At 45.2% G+C, this 23,041-nt stretch overlaps 5 non-coding genes across 5 annotated transcripts; 4 read left to right on the top strand and 1 right to left on the bottom strand.

The window, feature by feature from the left end:
- Positions 1-3,352: 3,352 nt before the first annotated feature.
- On the top strand, positions 3,353-3,424 carry trnag-ucc (transfer RNA glycine (anticodon UCC)). The gene has a single exon. It is a non-coding gene; the product is annotated as a tRNA-Gly (tRNA).
- A 5,128-nt stretch (positions 3,425-8,552) lies between these two features.
- LOC138226393 (U5 spliceosomal RNA) lies at positions 8,553-8,669 on the top strand. The gene has a single exon (XR_011184530.1). It is a non-coding gene; the product is annotated as a U5 spliceosomal RNA (small nuclear RNA).
- Positions 8,670-11,806: 3,137 nt separating this feature from the next.
- On the top strand, positions 11,807-11,888 carry trnas-cga (transfer RNA serine (anticodon CGA)). The gene has a single exon. It is a non-coding gene; the product is annotated as a tRNA-Ser (tRNA).
- A 2,379-nt stretch (positions 11,889-14,267) lies between these two features.
- Positions 14,268-14,349, top strand: trnas-gga (transfer RNA serine (anticodon GGA)). The gene has a single exon. It is a non-coding gene; the product is annotated as a tRNA-Ser (tRNA).
- A 7,093-nt stretch (positions 14,350-21,442) lies between these two features.
- LOC138226371 (U4 spliceosomal RNA) lies at positions 21,443-21,584 on the bottom strand. The gene has a single exon (XR_011184509.1). It is a non-coding gene; the product is annotated as a U4 spliceosomal RNA (small nuclear RNA).
- Between the last annotated feature and the right edge of the window lie 1,457 nt (positions 21,585-23,041).

Genomic DNA, 23,041 nt, shown 5'->3' with positions numbered 1-23,041 from the left:
CACCAGAGGCTCCAGCCTGTCAAGCAGGTCTTGGCCAATGAGTAGTGGCTCTCTTTTTAACCTAGAGATGTAAACAGGATGCACCATGTTCATTGGCCCGAACCTAAGTGCCACCCACACTCGGTGTGTGATCCTGGCATGATCCTGGGTATAGCTGGAAATATCTATCTTACACGGTTCTACCTTAAGTCTGATGCCTTTTCCTTTCGCTACTCGTTTGAGCTCGCTGAGTAGATCGGCTGACATCAAACTAATTTCAGCCCCAGTGTCAATCAGTGCTTCTCTATCTAAGACGTTTTCAAGAAAAACCTTGATATAAATACGCCTTGCTTTGCCTTTCTGGCTGAGATTCCCTAAGAATTGTTGGAAGCCTGCCTTTTCTTTGACTTCAGGGGCGGGGTCAGCGCCCAACTCAGAGTCACAGCCTTCTTCCAGGCAGGAACCCTCCCACCCAATCAGATAGACTGAGGGAGGGGCTTGGGACGGATCCCCGCCTCCTCCACTGAGAAGGGGCATGGTCCCCCTAAGCTCATTCACACTTCTGGCATTCGGTGCGGAAGGTTTACCCTGTCCTGATCTCTCAGGCAGGGCTTGTTCAAGCCTGGCCAGGCGGGCTGCAGTCGACTCCCTTCGTCCAGTCTTATGATAGACTCTGCCTGAGCCCTTGCCTTCCCCGTAGCGCTCACGGCGGCTCTGACGCTTAGTGCGGTCCTGCCTGCCTATTTTGTGCCGGGGCTTAGCGAGCTCAGGAACCTCAGCTGCCTCGAGCTGAGGCGAGTCGTCAACCCTGCTGGCTTTAGTGGCGAACATGGCCGTTTTAGCAGGTTTTCGCTCTGAGGAAGCAGAGACTTCAGCTCCCCAGGCTTTTTGAGCCAACCTTCTAATGTCAGCCATTTTCATCGCTGTGTGTGCATCACAATCATTTTCCTGACTGAGGGATGCAGATTAGCAATGAATAAACCTTTGAAATTCACGTTCTCTTCGCAACCCTCTTCATTCCGCCCTGCAAAATAAGTGCGCCTAAGCCTCTGATAATAGTCGCGAGGGGCTTCAGCTTTTTCGTGCTTAATATGGTGCACAGCAGCCACGGCAGCTATGGGATCGATAAAAGCCGAAAATTCTCCGATCATTGCCTGACACAGCTCCTCAAAGCTATTACAGACTTCCGGTCCTTGTCTAGACATCCACTCGTGGATCGCTCGGCTGGTAGTTTTCCTTACTTACATAGCCTTTTCCTGTTCGGACGCTTCGGGCATAAACTGCAAAGTATATCTCAGCTCATTGATGTAGGTCTCCACATTATTCCCTGACACTGACGGGTCAAACCTTTCTACATCTTTGGCTAACTGCCTCAGGGAGTGGAGGTTAATTTTTACGGTTTCTCCGCGGGCAGGGAGACGGCCGTGATCAGGAGCAGGGGGTCTATGCCTGAACTGACTCGCCCTTGCGTTTCGCGCAGGACTCGGCGATCTCCCCCATGCCGATCCGACCACAGACCCTGGCCGGGAGAAACCTCCTCCCGGCGCGCTGGGTGAGCGCTCCGGGCTGCTAGGTGGGCTGGCATGCAAGTGGGATCTAGTCTATTTTGCTTCCAGTACGGCAGCATCTGACTCCTTTTGCCTTTCCTGGCTGAGCTCATTTAAACTCTCAATTTCTTTTTCTTTTTCTTTCGAGCTCCCTTCCAGGTCTCTCCTAGCTACCTCAGCCGCAGTTTCTCTAGCAGACAAGTCATCTAATTTACCTAAAACTTCCCTGAGTCAGTCTTCACTTTCCTCATTTTTCACTCTCTTTTCTCTGATTATATCCAACAACTCGACTCGCTCCACCTTATATCTTTCTAGCGTTCCCTGAAGCTTTTGAAACTTTGTCAGCTCGGACAAAGACAGTTCCAGCTGTTTAGCTAGATTTAAGGTGAAACTCGATAGGACCAGAACTGCGTTCACAGACACTCCTGTGTTAAGCTGGTTCGCTACCTTAGCTACTAAATCTACTTGCAGCTTCTCAATATCATCAAAGTTCAACTTTTCGATACCACTCCAGTAACCAGGATTGTCGTCGCTAGAAATAGTACTTATAAGCGACTCCACTTCAGACATTTTAGCAGCCATTGTCATTACGTCAGAGAAACTTTAAGAGTATTACTTTTTTTTTTCTTTTTCCAAAATACAGTATGGAATCTAGACACCCGAGCAGATGGATTTCCAATCAGCACACGTTACACTAAACGCTAGAAAACAGGGGGATTTCTTTACGCAGTTATCAGCACACCCGGTATTCGCGTATAGAAGCCGCGGTGCTGTGCTGAACTTCAGTTATTCTGTGCGACTGATTCTCATTTCATTCTAAACTCACCCACCCAGGGACGCCATTAAATGTAATGGTTTGATGGGTTTACTGAGACAATTATTAATTGTAGCAGTAATCACAAGGTTGTTCGTTGGGGCTTTTAGAAAATCAATCGTCAGAACAACTAACAACGCACACACAGGGGTTCAATACACTAGATACATTTATTAATATAAATTGTGCACCAAACATATACTAGTCTGCCTGGATACGAGTGGCAGACCTTACTGTGAGGGTTATCAATATACAAGGTATATAATCCCGAAGAGATGCAAACACAAAGAGATACACAACAGAGAATATATGTCAATATATATCGTTCGGTTACCAAATCGCTAATCAGTGTTATTACCCACTGTTACTCTAAACTCGGAAGTAAATACATTACTCATGAATTAAATTGATAACAACTTGTGTTGAGGTACAATTAAATTCTCGAGACGCAATGTAGAACATGGGGTTTACTTATCCACTGTGTATGGATTTGGAATTTCCCGGCACGAACACCAAACCAGCTGACAGGCTCTGTTGCAGCCTCTGTTCCAGCGGTTGTCCAATGGGCGTTGTCCCGGCGTCCTCTGGCTACCGGCCAACCAGTCAAGGTGCAGCTCGGAGTAGGACGGGCGGAGGAATCTGACTGCGGCGCGCAGTCCTCACAAGTCACTCTTGTGCCTGGGAAGAAGCTGGTTCGTTCCCGGTCCAGCACTGCTTCTGAATAAGCTATTCAGGTTGTCGACGAGGGTCCAACTGTAGGGTCCAACTGTCCAACACAAACACAATCTGTGGCGTTTAGCGTGACAGTCTTGCAGGCATCGTGCTGTCTCACTGCAATACTATACCGCTGGAGGAAACAGTCCATCTGGCCATGAAACTCATTTGAACGTCTAGCTACAGCAACTAACAATATCATGATTTATTCAGGATGTGTGGAATCAGAACGTCCCGGAGACAGCTTCCGAAATCGTGAGCATTCTCTGGTGGTGTCCTGCAGGGCACCTGTTGGCGTGCGTTGGTGATATAGTGGTGAGCATAGCTGCCTTCCAAGCAGTTAACCCGGGTTCGATTCCCGGCCAACGCAGTGGCGATTGGTTTCAAATGCTGTCATGAGCCTTGGATTGTGACTAGCAAAGCGCAGCCTTTTGAAAAACGGAATGCAAAACAGAATTGAAGGAGAATCTTACAGGGGATTCTGAGCGGTGTCTGCATACACGCAGTCCGATACGGGTGCTGAAAGCTTGAGCTACTCTCAATGTCATGCTGCCTTTCCCCGGAGTAAATCTGTTACATTGAAAGAATGCTTCTGGCAGGTTCAAAAAGCGACCCTTGTTAATTGGAGAAATCAATGATTTCGAATGAATTCTGTATGCGTTAAAAGACAGCTATACACAGAAAACATGCAGGACACTGCTCATGATGTTTCCCGAGCCGAAACACAGTGCGTTTTTCCAAGCCATCTGACAAAGCCCGCCCACTGAAAACTGCAGCAGATCGTGTAAAGACGTTCAACTTTGTAACTACTGCACGCACAGGAAGCAGAATAAATTCCTCTTTTCCGGTTTTATTTATGCGAACCATAAATAAACCAAATAAACCAAGTTGCAAGAGGCCCGCACCCACAGCACAAATTGCGCAGCCTAGGCCACCTCCTCGCCCTGCACGCCACCGCCTCCTGCTGGGCCCACTCTTTCGCACACTCACACGCCACACTAACACTCAAAAGTGTGGGCAAAACAAGAAAACGAGCGCACCGTTTCCTACACATCTGCAGTCACCGTTGCGCATTCGCAGCATGTCCCGGGATGCAATTCGGCCTCATTTGCATAACTCCAGACCGGCAGATCGCCACGCAAGCTCGCGACGTGCGCCTGCCACACACCGAACAAACCTTTTCAGCAATTTCCAAAAAACGGGCCTGCTCGCCTGCCCACAAGGCTCCATCTCTTACCTGCTCTCCAGAGCCTGCTGCCTTCTGTGCTTTTCTCTCGGCACCGCTGCAGCGCACACAACTCCTGCAGCGGGAGGGGGGGAGAAAGTTCCCGCGCTCCGCCGCAGGGAAGGCTCGCTCCGTGCGCACACGTCCTTTCGATGCCAGTCCAACAAGTGCTCCGCATTAGCTGCGTCGGGGCTCCGGGGTGTCGCACCTCACCTCACCTCACCTCGCACTGCTCCCTCCTTGAATGTCTGCCGCTGGGCATGCCCCACTCTCCTCCGCCTTATCTTATCGCGTGTGAGCACCGACAATGGCCACAATGCCGGGGAATGGCACCTGTAAATTAATTCTCTTCTCTTGCAGCCTGAGATCATGTCCTTCTTTTGGCTCCCTCCAGTTCTGATAAAAAATCTCACTCTTAGATTTGTTAATTTTTGCGGATGAAGCCAAAGAGAAACGATCACAGCACTGCAGAGCTCTGCTAATTGAGGCATTGTCAGAGAGGAGCAGGGTCATCCATGTATAGAGATGTCTTTACCTCTCCTCCCCCACTTCCAGGCACTGGTATCCCATTAATGGCCTGATCCTGGCGCAAGGCACAGGCTAAGGGCTCCATAGCCAAAACGAATAACAAGGGGGATAATGGGCAGGCCTGCCTCACCTCTGAACAGACTTCAAAGGGGTGTGATCTATTGCCATTAACCATTACTCTGCTGTTGCTACCTGTGTACAGCAGGTTAATCCACTTTCTCATGATGGGGCAAAAATTCATGTGCTCAAGTACCAATGTTAAGTACTGCCGGTTTAGGCGGTCAAAGGCCTTTTCTAGGTCTACACCTAAAATGCACAGAGGGAGGGAGCGATCCTCTGAGTACAGACAGACATCCCTCAACAAGGCCAGGTTGTCGCTCATCAGGCGTCCTGCTATCCCACAAGTCTGTTCTTTCCCTACCAGTGAGGCCACTACATTTTGTAGGCGCAGGAAAAGGGCTTTGGACAGGATCTTAGTGTCCACGCCTAACAGGCTGAGGGGTCTCCAGTTCTTTATGTCATTCTTTGCTCCTTTCTTAAACAAGAGAAAGATAGTGCCTTCTCTTAAGGAGTCAGGCAGCAATTCTGTCTTATAGCTTCGCTCGAATAGGAGCAGTAGCGGATCCTGAAGCAGATCCCAAAAGGTGCAATAAAATTCTTTAGGGAGCCCGTCAGCACCCGGAGTTTTCCATTTCTGTAAGCTCTCCATAGCCTGTCTCAGCTCTTCTATTGTCAAATCCCTCTCAAGTACTTCCCTATCTTCTTCACTCAAAACGTTTTCTAGCTTTGAGGTAAAAAAATGAATTTCTTCATCCTTTACCTCTGTAGAGCTGTACAGTCTTGAGTAGAAAGCCTTGGTGCAGGAGAGGATAGCACTCGGCTCTGTTCTCTCTCGTCCCTCCTCATCAACTACACTTTCCATGACAGACTTGGAGCCTACCACTTTCCTGAAAAAGAAGCGAGTACACTTCTCATTTTCTTCCAAGAACTGCACTCTGCTTCTTAACAGCACTCCTCGACTACTTTCTTCGGCTATGCTCCGGATGTCCTTTTTTAAAAGGGTGATATCCTCGAGCACAGCGAAGCCACTGTGCAGCATCGTGTAGAGACGCTGCAGCTGCCTCTGTTTCCTGGCTAGCACTCCTCTCCGTCTGGCAGCAGCCTTCCTTCCCTCAGCCATGAAAAAGGCCTTTGTCCTCATCTTCACCTCCTCCCACCACTCTCCTACTGACCCGTACAGACACTGCAAGGACAGCCACTGTGATAGTTTCTCCTTGTAGCGGGATACTACCCCCTCGTTCTCTAGCAGCTTAGTGTTGAGTTTCCAGAGGCCTGGGCCAAAGACAGTCCCGCCCTTGAGTTCCACTCTACACCCTAAAGCCTGATGATCTGAGAAGAAGACAGGCTGAAGAGTGACCCCAACAACTTTCACTCTCTCTGAGACAAAGCAATAGTCAATTCTGGAGCTGCTATTCCTCCCTGACCATTTATATCCTGCTGTTGTGGGATATATACATCTATATGTGTCTGAGAGTTTAAAGTCTTGAACTAAGTTTTGCAGGGCCAGTGAGCTGGAATCCAATTTTATCGGAGAGCTAGACTGCCTGTCTGTGTGCTCTAAGATACAATTAAAATCCCCTCCCACTGTCACGTCTGTGCTACTTAACAATAGGGGAGAGAGTGCCTTGAGTAGCTCCACCCTTCCTCCCACGTTAGTAGGACAATACACATTGATTAGCCGCAGGTTAACGGTCCCCCATTCCACATCCACACACAGCAACCTGCCATCTATGACCCTCTGAATACTTTTCAATTTGAAAGCCCATCCTTTGAAAAGAATGGCCACGCCAGAGGCTCTGTTGTTATTGTCCCCTGACCAAACAGAAGGCCCTTTATCCCACCTATCTTCAAAGCTTTTATACCTCTCTTGATAGGCTAAAGCACACTCCTGCAACATCAACACATCTCCCTCTCTCTGCTGGAGGTAATCAAAGACACACTGGCATTTAACTCTGTCATTGATACCTCTGGTGTTAAGAGAAATTATGTTTAGAGCCATATTACATAAGAAAGTGGAACCAGTCTTTACAAAACACATTTCTCTTCGGTCTCACCTGTTACCTTCTCTTTTTCTTTTTCTTCTTACCAATTTCCTGCCAGCCATCCTCTGAATGAGCCTTCATCAGGGTGGCAGCAGTAAAAGCGTTCACGGAGTCCATTTCAAGGAAGGGGGTAGAAGGAGGGGTGGAGGGGTTCCAGCTGTCCCTATCGCCATGCTCTCCTTCCTCCTCGCTCGGGGAGAAAACAGAGTCATTTTTCCTTTTCCTCAAGTCCAGCTCCTGGTAGCACTGAGGGGAAAGGGGTGCAGCCGATGCACCAGTCTCCTCTTCCCCCTCACCCACCAGCTGTTGCAGATCCTCCGTGACGGACTGGATGGAGGAGAGGAGGGCATCTGTAGCACTTGCAGAGTCTGAGAAAAGCAGCTCCGCTGAATCCTGGGTATCGTCGCTGGACCCGCTCCACCGGTGGGGGCCCCACAATGGCCCTCGTTCTGAGGAGCAGGAGTGGGGGAGGGGTCCTCACTGTTCTCTGGGGTTTTCAAACCCTCGTGCTTGTCTGGTGCAGTCTGCGGTTGTGGGAGCGTAGTGGATTTCTCTTCCACCGGCCCCGGAGCCACAGCAGGACTGATCCTGGCTGGAGGCTGAGACTCTTTGTTCAACAAGGGTTCTTTGTTTGACTTGTTGTTTGCTTTGGCTTTTCGGGCCGGTTTGGCTGAAACAAGCACTGCCTCATCCTTTCTCATTTTGAGTTTATTGGCGTAGGCGTGAGGGCAGTTCTTAAAAACGTGTCCTTCCGAGCCACATAAATTGCACTTTGGCAGCATTGAACAGTCAGAGGCTAAATGTCCCTGTTTGCCACAGGTCTTGCAGCATTTCACAGTGCAGGACGATGCCAGGTGTCCCACAGCACCACAGCGCCGACGCACCTTTGGTTGTCCCACATAAAAAACATAGCCATTGCAGGCGCCCAGCCGGATTGTAGAGGGCAGGTGCCTTAAGCCTCCATTTACATTGTCCGGTAGCAAGCGAACCTCGAATTTCCTTGCTCCTGTTTTTATACCATCAACATCTCTAACCTCAGTTCCATGGTGGACTGTGCAGTACTGCTTAAGCCAGGTGTGAATGTCCTCCGTCTTTGCCATTTCCGAGAACATAACAACATGCACCGTTTTCCTCTCTCTCTGTGTCAGAGGCTGCAAGTTGATCTTCTCAAGGGCAGGAACTTTCCCTCTTTTTGCCTCAAACACATCCACACATTGTTCAAACAGAGAATAGGTAGCAAAAACAACCTCAAATGCTTTCTGACCTGGGAGAGCGAAGATGAAATCCAAGTGCCGAGGTTCAAAGCCAAGTTCCTTCTGTAACACTTTTCTGCCTAACTGCATACGATCCATGAAGAGGTCATCCAAAAGCTCAAAACGTACAGCATTCTTGCGGGATCCAAAGGTTGCCATCTCAAACTGCAAAACAAACACTGCTTCCAGAAAACAAGAAAACAATCCAACTACACCAACTACAGGCTGATCAAGGTATCTCCCCTGCCAGGTAAGCCGAGAGCCGCAGGCGATGAGCCCGGAGCTGAACGGGCCCCACTGGCTCGTTTGTAAGGCCAGGTGCATTGCCAACCACGACCGGCAGGGCAGAGGGCTTGAAGGCGGCCTGGGCTCCTGCAGCTGTCCAGCCACGCACTCTGGTTTCTCTTCATCTCGTACAAATCTTTTGCCTTTTACTAAAGATTTCCATGGAGAGGAGCATGAATGAGTTCCATACAATTTTTGTGCTTCCCTGCCTTCGGGTGGGGCGCAGCTGGGCTGGTCAAAGAGAGAAAACAAAACCGCTCACAATCGCTCTTACAATGCAGTAAGTAGCACAGGCTACTTAGGGAGTAGGCTGATGTGTTTAAAAACAACCAGCGCCAGGCAGGAGTCAAACCTCCAAACTCCTAATCCATAGTCAGACACATTATCCATTGCACCACTGACCCTGGTGTGACATTGCAGGACTGTAACCCAGTGAGCTTAGCACTGCAACTAGTAAAATATTACCCCCGGTCCATTCTTTTCCAAAAGTGAGAAACACCTGTTTTCTACATTTTGTCTGTTTTAAAATCATATCTCTTTAAACCAAACCAAGAGTTTGTCTTTTGCACTGATATTCTGATTCATTTCGATTTCAAAGAAAAAAAAAAATTACCTTCCAAAGCATCATAAAATTGTCCCTTCCTCCAGACTCTACTTCTCTCTTGTAGTAGTACAGCAGACCTTTCCAGGTGAGCAGATCACAGAGTCCGAAATGAGCTTCCTCCATCAAGCAAAGTACCTGAACATGACTCTGTCATCATAAAAGCGCCCCTGTAATAAAGAAATTAAATCCGAAATCAAGAGGGCAGTTGCCTACTGAAGTTCAAGAAGTCATAAATTTTAACCTAGCAACACATTAAAGGCTGCATCTATACAAGTACGATTCTAGAAATGCTCACCAGATTACATTTTAAGAAAGAACTGCGCCTCAGGTTCCGCCGAGACCTTAACTCGGATGGCAGGATTCAGAGTCTGGAGTGTGGAATGATGGCGCACGGAGGGTCCACATACTGTGGATCCCTCAGTGATCTTCCGCGTGTTCAAACCGCCAGCATGTGACTCCCCTGTCCCCGTGACCTCATTGCTCTGCTCTCGCCTCTGTGCAGCTGTGCCCGACTCATGGTAAAGTGGAAAAAAATATGCCCTCAACGTGAGATTTACACTGGAGTGAGGATAGTTGTTACCTTCTTATCGTTGAAACGGATGTATGTGATATGGCGACTAGGTTCTTCTCCATTAGCAGGCTTAAGGTTAAAGAAAAAAACATTGCTGACTTCTTTTTTTTTTTGCCAGCCGCGAGCGCTGATTAGCGAGGTTTGTATTTCATATTTTGCAAGTTGCATCCATTTTAAGAAAAACAAGTCGTTCAAGACAGGAAATGAATACTTGCATTTAATTAAGTCTAGACGTATGCGGTTGTCCATAATGACCAGTTCTGTTCGAGAACACAGAACAAAAAAAGGCACCACTGGGATTCAGACCCAGGATCTCTTGTTTACTAAACAGGCGCTTTAACCAACTAAGCCACGGCGCCCTGGGAGTGCTGTCTTTTTGCAGCCACTTGGACACACCACTCAGACACATCTGCATTCGGTGTGTGCTCCGCCTGCTCGCTGAGCAAGTTGCCACCTTTACATACAATAGCAACATCAACACCAAGAGAAAGGATGACAAATGGCTTTTATCTGGAACTTTTCATGTCCAAGGAGCTCAATGTGCTTTCTGTGTACAACAGGGCCACTGAACTCCACACTGGCCACTGAACCACAGTAGTGGCTTGCTGGCTTGACATCTCCCAAGGAAAATGTTGAAATCGCATGTGGAACAGGAAAATGACCCTCGAGTATGAGGGAAAAAAAAGAAAAAGATCAACTGGAGTGCGCCAACCCATGTCAGGACAGCCCAGTTTTGTTGACGAGGTGGCCGAGTGGTTAAGGCGATGGACTGCTAATCCATTGTGCTCTGCACACATGGGGTCGAGTCCCATCCTTGTCGCTCTCCTTGTCTGACACTTGTGCCCGTTCGGTGTTGGCCCTCCTGTTCTTTGCTCCGGTACTAGAGCCGTACATTTTCTAGCGGTGGCTGAACATGGTATAGTAGCCTAACGTCGGTATCGAGCAGTGACAGTAACAGTATTTACATGCCCGTGCTGCCAAGTGGCTCTGGGTTGATACCGCGTTTTCACTTACTTGCAACGCAAACGGAGAAAGCGATTTTTGACAGTCTCTCGAGAGACTGCACTAGGTGTTTAGGGATAGACTTTGTCAGTTCCCCCTGGGATGATGGCCTCTCAAATAGTTTGTGATTCCTCTAGACGTTTATACAGTAGAAGCCTGCTTCGTGGCTTAAATCCAAGCTAATGTAACGAGTTAGAGGTCTGATGCAGAACTGCGAATTCAATGAACGGGAACAGTACAGTACATTGCACTGTATGTGTGAGGAAAGCTGCCCCCTTCTGTCCTTGTCGACCGAACAGAGGACTGTAAAGGATACCGCCAAGAAACTTTAGGATGCTGGTTGGAATACAGCTCCAAAGAAGCCCCTTTGGGTGTTATGTCATCAAAAAGTAAGAACAGCGACTCTCCCTTTGATCAAATGCGCAACAGAGCTGTTTTCCGTGGAGCAGGTTTCAGACTCGTAGACCTGTTTTATTTGTAGGGCAGGGCGCATTCCCAAATGCGAATCTCCTGTTTTAGAAATGCTTTGGGCGGCGTGAAGTGAAAATAAGAAATGGACTCCAGATGCACATGGAAGCAATCAAGTGTTTCATCCGAGCTGTTTCAAAGACTGCTCAAGAGCTTTCCTTTCACAGAGGCACAACGATTAATGATGGGGGTGCACCCTTCAATGCGCCTTACGACTCTAGGGAGTGATTGAGACGATTCGTAGCGTGTGCTAATTTCCCTCTATTTCCCGTGTTGCAGTGGTAGGATGACGTAAATTCCTGCTTCGACACGTAATGGCATTATAATCAAGTGCAAGAGCTGAGGGCTTTAGTTTTGTTTCGTTTTCCATGGCGTTTGTAAGCACGCAAATCAAAGGCAATTCCTGTGTCTAACAGGAATGTAAATGCTTTTGAAAGTGCAGTGTGGTGCAGCTTGTAAAATCCTTATCCACATTTGTGGTTTGTTGCTGTTTTTTTTGTCTGCCAAAACTGCATTTTGACATCCGGACGGGGAGACTTTATCATTTGAACGTGAAGCCAGCCTTAAACCCTCTGAGGCGTGTCTGTCTGCCGGCACGTATTTTGTCAAAGGTATTTATTTTTTTTTAACGGAGAGCGACTTTGAAAAGGTTTCCGCAGCCACGTCGCACTCCGTGTTAGATTAAAGGAGGAATGCGGCGATGGCGAACTCGCTGTAGTCGTGGCCGAGTGGTTAAGGCGATGGACTCGAAATCCGTTGGGGACTCCCCGCGCAGGTTTGAATCCTGCCGACTATGGCGTCTGCCGCACGTCTCCTTATGCCTGCGCGGCAAAGGCGAAGTGCCGCTTCTCCTTTCCTGGTACTATAAAAACGCTAAATCGCTTGGCCCCGCTGCCATGGAAATGAGTTCTTCAGATAACCACACATCTTGCGTTCGCACCTCTGGTGTTGTACTTATGCCTTTGAAAACCTAATGAATAAAACTGAAAGAACCGACACAATATATAGGTGCTCGTAAAGCACGCATTAAAGAACTGTTAACAGCAAGGGTTTCAGTGGGTTAACTGAGGAGAAGGCGTGATCGCTAATTGTTGACATTGTATTTGGTGTTAGAAACATTCTTACTGTGCATGACGTGGAACAAATGTAGCCACAGAAATTGCATCACGCTTTCATGTATGCTATTGCAGACACCAACGTTGCCTAGATAGAAAACCGAAATAGCCGTGGGTTTGCTTGCTGGTCTGAAGGATCTCTCTTCGAATCTCTATCATTTGTCAATGGAAGTAAAACGCGCTGCAATCTGATACGTTCAGAATTAAACCCGCAGCTGTTGTTCGACTTTATTTCTTGACTAATTACAACTGAGTGTCGCAAGAGCAGTTACGTAAACTTGTCTGGTATATTTGAACACAAATGCCGTTCTTCAATTAAAACTAACAGTACATTGTCAGGGACATTCAGTTCTATACAAACAAGAGACAGACAAGAGAATATTCCTACCTTCATGTGGACTACGTGTTGACTTACTGATCGGAATAATTGAAAAGTTCGGGTTCATAGCCGATGCAGTGCGTTCTAATTAGAACAACAGCAACGCTGAGCTCTCAGCACCGTACTGAGCCCAGGTGTTTTTCTAAAGCTGTCAGGTGCAGTTCATTTACATGAAGGAAATCTCTTACTGGGTACGATTACAATGCAGTAAGTAGCACAGGCTACTAAGGGAGTAGCCTGATGCGTTTAAAAACGACCTGAGCCAGCCAGGAGTCGAATTTACAATCTCCTAATCCGTAGTCAGACGCGCTATCCATTGCGCCACTGGCCCTGGTGTGACACTGCAGGACTGTAACCCAGTGAGCTCAGCACTGCAACTAGTAAAATATTACCCGCGGTCCATTCTTTTCCAAAAGTGAGAAACACCTGTTTTCTACATGTTGTCTGTTTTAAAACCATATCTCTTTAAACCAAACCAAGAGTTTGTCTTTTGCACTGATATTCTGATTCATTTCGATTTCAAAGAAAAAAAAAATTATCTTCCAAAGCATCATAAAATTGTCCCTTCTTCCAGACTCTACTTCTCTCTTGTAGTAGTACAGCAGACCTTTCCAGGTGAGCAGATAACAGAGTCCGAAATGAGCTTCCTCCATCAAGCAAAGTACCTGAACATGACTCTGTCTTCATAAATGCGCCCCTGTAATAAAGAAATTAAATCCAAAATCAAGAGGGCAGTTGCCTACTGAAGTTCAAGAAGTCATCAATTTTAACCTAGCAACACATTAAAGGCTGCATCTATACAAGTATGATTCTAGAAATGCTCACCAGATTACGTTTTAAGAAGGAACTGCGCCTCAGGTTTCGCCGAGATCTTAACTCGGATGGCAGGATTCAGAGTCCGGAGTGTGGACTGATGGAGCACGGAGGGTCCATATACTGTGGATCCCTCAGTGATCTTCCGCGTATTCAAACCGCCAGCGTGTAACTCCCCTGTCCCCGTGACCTCATTGCTCTGCTCTCACCTCTGTGCAGCCGAGCCCGACTCATGATAAAGTGGAAAAAAATATGCCCCCAACGTGAGATTTAATTTAGATTTCACAGATGCGCAAGGAAGAATGTTGGGGGTACACACTTCAAGGTGCCTTACAGCTGTAGGGAGTGATTCGAGACGATTCGTGGCGTGCGCTCGTTCCCATATACCGTACGCCCCGGGCTGCAGTGCTAGGATGACATACAATACCGCTTGGGCACGTAACGGCCTTACATGCAAGTGTGGGACGTGAGGGTTTTCGTTTGTTCGTTTTGTTTTGCTCTGCTTTGCTTTGTTTTGCTTTCCATCGCGTTGGTAAGAGCGTAAATAAAAAGGCGATTCCTGCGTCTACCACTAATGTAAGAGCTATTTCAAGTGCGACGTGGTGCGGCTTTTCAAATGCTTGTGGGCATTTCTCTGTTGTTGATTCTTTTTTTGTGTGTAACAAAGTGGCATTTTCATGTCCGGACGGGGAGACTTTATCATTCCGACATGAAGCCACCCTTAAGTCCTCTGAGGCGTGTCTGTCTGCAAGGCTTGTATTTTGGAAATGTTTTTTTTAAACGGAGAATGACTTTGAAATAGGCTTCCGCCGGCGCCTCGCGATCCAGGTAAGATTGTAGCAAGAACGCAGCGGCGGTGGGGCTTGCTGTAGTCGTGGCCGAGTGATTAAAGCGATGGATTGGAAATCCATTGGGGTCTCCCCGCGCAAGTTCGAATCCTGCCGACTAGGTTGTCCGCCTCCAGTCCTTGTGTTCCGGCGCAAGGAAAGAAGCGTGCCTCTTTGCTGTTCCTGGTGGTTTTAAAACGCCAAATCGCTTGTACCCGCTGCCTTGGAAATAAATTCTTCAGCATCCGCGAATGCCTTTTTGCAGCTAAATGACGGTGTAAGTGTGTTTAGCCAGCGGGACTGGCTAGAGACGTAACTAAAGAGACTTGACGAAAATCAACTTAAGGAGATTGGAAAATATAAGAGCGTCTGAAAGTATAAGTACAGTACAGGTGGACGTAAAAGTAGTTAGATAAACAGTGTTTGTATTTTTATACAATTAGTTGCAATAGAGGAAACAATTTGGGTTTATTCGAATGTCTCAGACATGCTGAAACGCTGTAGGTTTAGAATCGAGACTGGGGAGAATAACGTCTTGTGAGAAGATCTGTTTACCTAACGATTAGATCCTGTAAATCCCTTGTACCCTCCCTAAGTCTGTCCCAGTCCAGTGGATAAAAATGTACTGTTAATGGAGTGTTGGTTTCTCTGTTATGGGATACTGGAGCACTACTGTCATGCTTGTTTCACTCCTCTGTTCAACAGTGTGCTATAGAGTAATGTATATGGGGAGACGGCAGGAGGCCACAGGAGTATTGGGGCAGCAAGTTTTACTTGCCGAGTACCAGATTTTAATGGGTGGTTTTATCCCAGATCTATTGGGTTGGAATATTATGCATTACAAAGAATGACTATCCAGAACAGGGTATCACGTGGCTTCAACTGACTGTGATCACTCAGTATGTTGATAGTATTCTGAGTGCTTCCCCTGACGAGGAAACCCACAAGTCTGAGTTGCTTCAGCTTTAGAGTGTCTAATAGAAGCAGTTATGATAAGGCCCTTTTGTGTCTAGCATTGTGAAATTTTAACAGGGCTTGGGTGCAATGTTTTTACAGGGTGAGCACAACTCTTAACAGATCTGCTTAAGGGGGGAGTGCAGTACAAGGACAAGATTGCCTTGGTTCCCGCAACAAAAGCCGCCTATAATAATTTGAAACAAGCTCTCTTACAGGTGCTGAGACTGGGGTTTCCTCAGATGGATCAACCATTCCTTTGTATGTAAGTGTGGACAAAGGGTTACTGTATATGTATATAATGTATGTATTTGTTGCATGTAGGCCACAATTCTGGATGGCTATGGAGAAATAGGATTCTCTCACAACGGCAGGGACTCCAGTTAAGAATACTAGGCTTGTCTCTGAACTGATTTGTAGTTTTACAGCTGCCGACAGAAGCAGCTTGAGTAAGGTGTAAATAACACAATAAATAAAGAATTCCAGTAACTCAAGGTAACAACCATGCAGATGCAGATGCCAGACGAGCTGCACTGGGAGAGCGGGAGTCTGAGACCCCTGTGAAACCTCTATTGGGGAAAGGGGAGAATTCAGGTTGAGGCCTTTAATAGATGTTTAATAGTGGTTAGAACAAATGTGTAAAGAATGTGGGGTTGTATGATGATGTGATGTGGGCTGGCACATACCCAAGTGTATGACAAAGATGATCCCAGGGTATGGACTGCCCTGCCCCTTGGATACTGATCTAGGGGCAGACTACACTGGGAAGGTGTGCCAGGCTGTAATTGCCTCACTAGGGGTAAGTTGGAAGTCACATTGCCCCAATCACCCACAGTCTGAAAGACCAACTAAGGAAATATCAACTGAAGGGACACCGTGGGTAGATAACTCTCTATTAAAGTGTTGTAGGTTTGTTAACTGAAGCGGTGCACAGGGCTTGTGAACAGGTGCCGGACGCTTGGGGACCTCCAGCAGAGGGGAGACACGACCGGATACCTGGCGAGTGGGTGTAGGTGAAGAAGAGATACCCTGCCAGATGTTGCAATCCTGCTGGGAGGGACCATATCAACTGCCACCAATTACTGATTGTGCCATCTGAGTGACAGGATGAGATCGCTGGATCCGCGCATCGCACTTTCACTGACCCACGGCACCAGAGACTGAGTGAACAGAAAGAAGGATGTTGTTACCGTTTCTGTGTCTGATGCTTCCTAAGACCAACAGTGTGCTTGTTAGGCCTGAGGAGCATTACTGGGGATATGGTATCAATACATTCCGGGTGTTGGGATATCTATCAGGGTAATACATTTCTAATTGGACTATAAATAATGTCATATTGTCTGCTTTAAAACTGATGTTTTCAACTCTATTGTAGAGATTCTAGAATCAACTAATAGAGAATTGAAATAAAAAAGGGCATAAGAAGACATTACCAAGAACGACCACAAGATGGAGATATTGTCTAGACATTACCAACAACGACCACAAGATGGAGATATTGTCCAAAGAGGCAAGAAGGGCAAAGCCGCGAAAAGGTAAAAGCATTTTTTGAAAGAGATTGCTGTCAGAATGCACATCCGTATCCCAAACAGAATCTCTAGTAGAATATGATCATTTGTGAAACAGGCAAATGAGTGTCTGCTACAATATGATTGCTACATATCTGCATTTGTTGGTTTTTAAGGAGTAAGAGTGCAGGGGGTTTAAACCTGCGATCCAGTGTGTTGAAGTATTTCACAACACTACCCCTAGCACATCTGGAAATAAATCCTCATAAGTGCAAATACATCCTAAATACAGTGTTCCTGCACCTTTGACCTCATCCAGAATGTATCGTTTTTTGAAAGGGATTGCTGTCAGAATGCACAACTGAATCCCAAACAGAATCTTTAGTCAAATATGATCATTTGTGAAACAGGCAAATGAGTCTCTCAGGTGCCCATTGCTCATTTTCAGACACATTTATGCAATACTTTCACCATGCGTTGAGCAATAGGGATTAAAGATACCAGAGGTAAGGTTTAAAAGTGATTCTGAGGTGCAACACATCAGCGATACAGCTAGGCATCTGAAATGCGGGGTTTGAGAGCCCTTCAGGGAACACCTTACCCTAAAGGTACCAGAAGTCCACTAGTATAAGCATTAAGTCACTGTCACCCCTGTTACAATGTGATTGCTACATATCTTCATTTCTTTGGTTTTTAAGTAGTAAGAGTGCAGGGGGTCTAAATCTGCGATCCAGTGTGTTGAAGTATTTCACAACACTACCTGTAGCCCGTCTGGAAATAAATCCTCATTCTGATTATTGACCTGGGCATGTACCAATAAATCACTGAGCATATATATATCACTGTGTTGAAGCTAGAGACCTGTATGTAATAATATGATGCTAAAATGTTATTTTCACATATATTAATGTAATAAATGATTGCTTACGCTTTATAAACAAATCTAATTAAAATAAAAGCTAAAGTTTTGTATTTATCTTGTACCATAGAACATGATTTTCTTTGTATTTCAAGCCCACAAAGTGTCCAAATGACGCACTACATGATATAAAGAAGATTATCACATGCATATCAGTATTATCTTTCTTATGAAAATGCATTCCTTTCATTATCTTTTACTTTTTAAAATGAACTCAAGTTGTGTATAATGTAATAATTTAAGTAGAATAGATTCTAATAATAAAATGATCCAGTGTGTTGCTCTACTACACTACTTCACTGCTCTATGCCGTCTGGAAATAAATCCTCAGACTGCTTACTGCCCTGGGCATGTACCAATGAATTACAGGAGCACATCTATTTATCACTGCGTTGAAGCAGGAGACACATAGTCTCTGCAAACACATCCTAAATACAGTGTTCCAGCACCTTTGACCTCATCCAGAACGTATCATTTCTTGAAAGGGATTGCTGTCCGAATGCACATCTGAATCCCAAACAGAATCTCTAGTAAAATACGATCATTTGTGAAACAGGCAAATTACTGTCTCAGGGGCCCATTCCTCATTCTCAAGACACATGTATGCAGTACGTACACCATGCATTGAGCAATAGGGATTAAAGACACCACAGGTAAGGTTAGATGTCATGTTCTATGATCATTTCTTTCAGCATTAGGGACTAAATATACCAAACGTATGATGCTAAAATCCTGAAAAAAGGATGTGCTCCATCTCGGCAGTAGATTGGATTCCAAAACTGATTTGGGTCAATATACATTACCTTTGAAGATAAGGTACAGTCTACTGTAGGGAACCATCAACTTAGAAAGCATTGGCCTTCCCTGGGGGTCAGGTAGGTGCAAAAGATAAACCTTTATCCTATCTTTATCTTAAGATAAGTGGCCAAGCAGTATTTTTCCAAGTTTCACCAAGCTCATCATGTTGCCATAGTAGAAAAAGTTCTATAAAATGTTAAATAGCTTTAAAAAAAGCATCTTGGTCTTTCAGTACTGTACAAGGTGAATTAAACTGTCCCTGGTAATAAAAAGTAATTAGAAGCATCCCAGAAACTTTATCTCTAGAAACATTAGCTGTTTTATATCATGTAATTTAGTGTGATGTTGTCAGAATTCAAGGACATTATCACACACAGAAATTGGTTCAGTTAAATCTAAAAAACGCAGCTAAACATGGGTTTAAATGTAAAATAGAAGTCTTACCTCTTGTCAAAAGATTTAATTCAAGAAGCGATGTAATAAATGATTGCTTATGCTTTATAAACAAATCTAATTAAAATAAAAGCTTAAGTTTTGTATTTATCTTGTACCATAGAACATGATTTTCTTTGTATTTCAAGCCCACAAAGTGTCCAAATGACGCACTACATGATATAAGGAAGATTATCACATGCATATCGGTATTATCTTTCTTTTAAAAATGCATTCCTTTCATTACCTTTTACTTTTTAAAATGAACTCAAATTGTGTATAATGTAATAATTTAAGTAGAATAGATTCAGGTAGGAAATATAGAGTCATGATGTTTATGGCTGACATCATTTCACATGGGTGAATTTTAAGCTAAGAAATAAAAACATTTACAATGAAGATACCATTGCTTAATTTTTAATGCGTTTAAAAAATAAATACCTCCTGAGAATAATTTGCCACTCCCAGATCCTTGGTAAGGTACTGTTTGAATCCAATCAGGAGAGGAGCATCCAGGGAGTGCTTTCTATAGAGTCCAGCTTGGGCCACTCTCTTCCGGCCTGCTGATACTTTTTAACTACTCAGGGCCTGTAAGGATATAAAACACCGGTTTAAACATTTTATACCTATAAGACAAATTAGAATTTTAGTAAAAAATAGATACATCTGAAAAATAAAAAGTCTTACTGCTGATAGAGTTCTTCAGAGCTCACATCTTCCCCTTCCTTATCCGCTTCTGTTTCAGTTTCTAGAGCAGCCTCTGGCATCTCTTCCTCCTGGACTGCGGCCTCTTGCTCAGGGCCGCTGGAATGCAGGTATATTCTTTTCAACATGCTTTTACATAATATGTTGTAACAATGATTTCAAAAAGAAACTACAGAAGCCTTACAGATTAAAAATATGTCATGTGTCTTCAGGCTTCCCATGTACAAAAAGGCCCAAGGACTCTAGCAGTCTTACAACCACTATCCTGTTTGCCTCACCAGACACGATCTCTATTCTGTGGTAATCCACGATGACCCCATTCTTCAGGTGATTCATCATGTCCTCCCTCGCCTGTTGAGAGGCCATCCTGATCTCTTCTGCCGTGGCGTGCTTCATACACGCCCTCTTCAAGTGAGCAGGAAGCTGATCAAGAGTATTCAGGCACATCTTGCACACCAGGGGAATCCTCGCGGGTTTCCTTTGAAAATAAATAATACCATCTGTGTATAGAAACAAGCTAAGACTGATTTCTTAAATTATCCTTAATTTTCTCTCTCATAGTTTGAGCATAATGATTTTATTGCATTTATATAAGAATTGCTCATTGCTCCAAAATAAATAATGGTTTCATAAAAAAGTGAGCACTTACTTGGTCTCAGTCACAGACTTTCCAATAGAAGCCATTGTGGAGTTCAGCAACTGCAGGTCCTAGAAGTGGGGAAGGAATTTTAAAAGAGAAATTGAATTACAATACAGAAGGAATGGCTGAGGGATCACTGAAATATATATATACAAATTCCAAAGACTGAGTCCATATAGAAACAACTACCTTTCATTTTCAGTATAAGAAAAAAAAAACATTATCTTCCAAAGCATCATAAAATTGTCCCTTCTTCCCCGTGACCTCATTGCTCTGCTCTCTCCTCTGTGCAGCTGAGCCCGACTCACGGTAAAATGGAAAAAAATATGTCCTCGACGTGAAATTTACTCTGGAGCGAGCCAGTGTTGCGCATAGCTGCCTTCAAAGCAGTTGACCCAGGTTCGATTCCCGGCCAATGCAGTTGCAAATGTTTTCAAATGCTGTCATGAGCCTTGGATTGTGACTAGCAAAGCGAAGCCTTTTGAAAGAGCTAAAGCACTGCAAAACGGAATTGAAGGAGAATCTTACAGGGGATTCTGAGCAGTGTCTGCATACATGCAGTCAGATAAAGGTGCTGAAAGCTTGAGCTACTCTCAATGTCATGCTGCCCTTCCCCGGAGTAAATCTGTTACATTGAAAGAATGCTTCTGGCAGGTTCAAAAAGGGACCCTTGTTAATTGGAGAAATCAATGATTTCGAATGAATTCTGTATGCGTTAAAAGACAGCTATACACAGAAAACATGCAGGACACTGCTCATGATGTTTCCCGAGCCGAAACAGAGTGCGTTTTTCCAAGCCATTTGACAAAGCCCACCCACTGAAAACTGCAGCAGATCGTGTAAAGACGTTCAACTTTGTAACTACTGCACGCACAGGAAGCAGAATAAATTCCTCTTTTCAAACTGTCAAAGGTTTGCTTTGCGAACGCTGCAGGACATCGCACAATCTCTTTTGAACAGGGACAAACGATTTCTTATGGGGCGCAGTAAGTACAGACGTTTAAAATGCTCCACTCATGCCGACGATGCAGCATGAAGAAGCGCAACCTAACGTTTGACAGACAAAAGCCAGGCGCCGCTACGAGCAATATGAAATCATACTGACAAGCACACGGCGTTTCGCGCTGACACAAAAGTAATCTCGACAGACGCTGTTCTCTGCATAAAGCTGAAAGAGCGTTTCTGTTGACACGTAACAAGTTCGTTTCTTTCTACCATGATATCACCATGACCAAATCTGTCTTTAAACACCTTGCTCAGTCTCTGACGAGACTGTCAAAAATTGCTTTCGCCGATTGTATTGCAAACCGGCGGAAGCGGGGTATTGGGAAAAGTTTTCAACTAGCAATAATCGCGCCTCGGCTAAACCTCACAGGCTACGATACTGCCACTGCGCAAAGCTGACGGTTGCCAAGCAACCGCGGGGATTCTATGGAAATCGTTATCGGTCGTCTCATGGCATGTCGTTGCTATAACGCTTCATATTTGTCATCTTCTTCTTCTTCTAGCTTGAGGTTTTGAAGAATTTCATGACAGACAAGGGCTCCGTTGGGAACAAAGGGCGTTGTGAGAAAACCGTTGCTTATTTTCAGCAGCAGAAATACAACCCTTTAAATAAAAGATGACAGAACAATGACGAAGGTCATGCCGGGAGGAACTCATGCACTATAGAGGAAAGGGGGCGGGCACGTACAGTTCACATTCAAGCCACAAGTACTCTTCTTGGATGTTGCACAAACAAATCCTAACGTCTTGAAAGCATTGCAGACCGGGGTAAAGTTAGCTCGAAGTTCGAAAACGATTTTGGCACGCCTGTAGCGCTTTCACGAAACCTCTTAGAGTTGCGAGAATGCTTGTTTTGTGTATAAAATACATTGTGGATGCTTTCTCAGCCTTTACTTTTTCGTTTTTATGACATTTTTTTGACCAAGCACGAATATTCTTTTGTTCCATATCTTCGCAATGGAAGCACAGAACGCCGTCAAACCAAATGCATTTTAAAGACCACGACTTGTGGATATTTCCACACTCTTTACATCAAACTATCAGTGAGCTAATTATCTTTTTTTAAACCTCCGGTTTTTCATCGATGCGTAATTACGCACGAACTGGAACCCGGGGGACCGCTGTGTGCACACGTTCACAACGCGAGAAATACTGTTCAATACGGCTTCGTGCGAAAAACCCGTATATGACCATAGGAAGCAGAACAGCGCAGTCTCCCATTACCCAGACTGTAAGCACGGGAATAAAGCTTTGTTTGATTTCTGAAACCCTTCCTTTACGCCCTGTTTTCATTCAGGTAAGGGTCAACTATATTCACAATACTACTGACAGCAGGAAGATTAAAATATTCTTTACTCAGCAGCTTATTAAAAACAGCTCCCATGATGTTCAAACCGATTTTTTACACAGAACACTGACACAGCTTTGCATTCTGAATCTCTTTTTCTCATGCTTTTATTTAATATGGCACAATGCACTGGGATAGGGGTATTCTGTTCACAAACCAATAGCATTTAAACCACAGCACCCACAATGCTGCAAGTGTTTTGCACACTCTGACTTTTCCCAGCTTTGTTTTGGGTTGTGGAACCTTTCTTTATATTTTTTAGGATTTTCTGAAGATAACACTACAGGTAATACACTGGGACAGGTGGGTCATCTTCATGGCTCAATAGCATTTCAAATACAGCACCCACACTGCTGAAACCAAGTGTTTTACACACCAGACAGGCCCCCGAACCTCATACAACCTTACTGTGGCTGTGGCCCCTGTCTTTATTTTGTAATGAGTTTCTGAAGATAACACTACAGGTAATACACTGGGACAGGTGGGTCGTCTTCATGGCTCAATAG

The sequence above is a fragment of the Lepisosteus oculatus genome, unplaced genomic scaffold, assembly GCF_040954835.1.
Source record: "Lepisosteus oculatus isolate fLepOcu1 unplaced genomic scaffold, fLepOcu1.hap2 HAP2_SCAFFOLD_136, whole genome shotgun sequence".
NCBI classification, from domain to species: Eukaryota; Metazoa; Chordata; class Actinopteri; order Semionotiformes; family Lepisosteidae; genus Lepisosteus; species Lepisosteus oculatus.
This window is presented reverse-complemented; position numbering and strand designations above follow the sequence as displayed.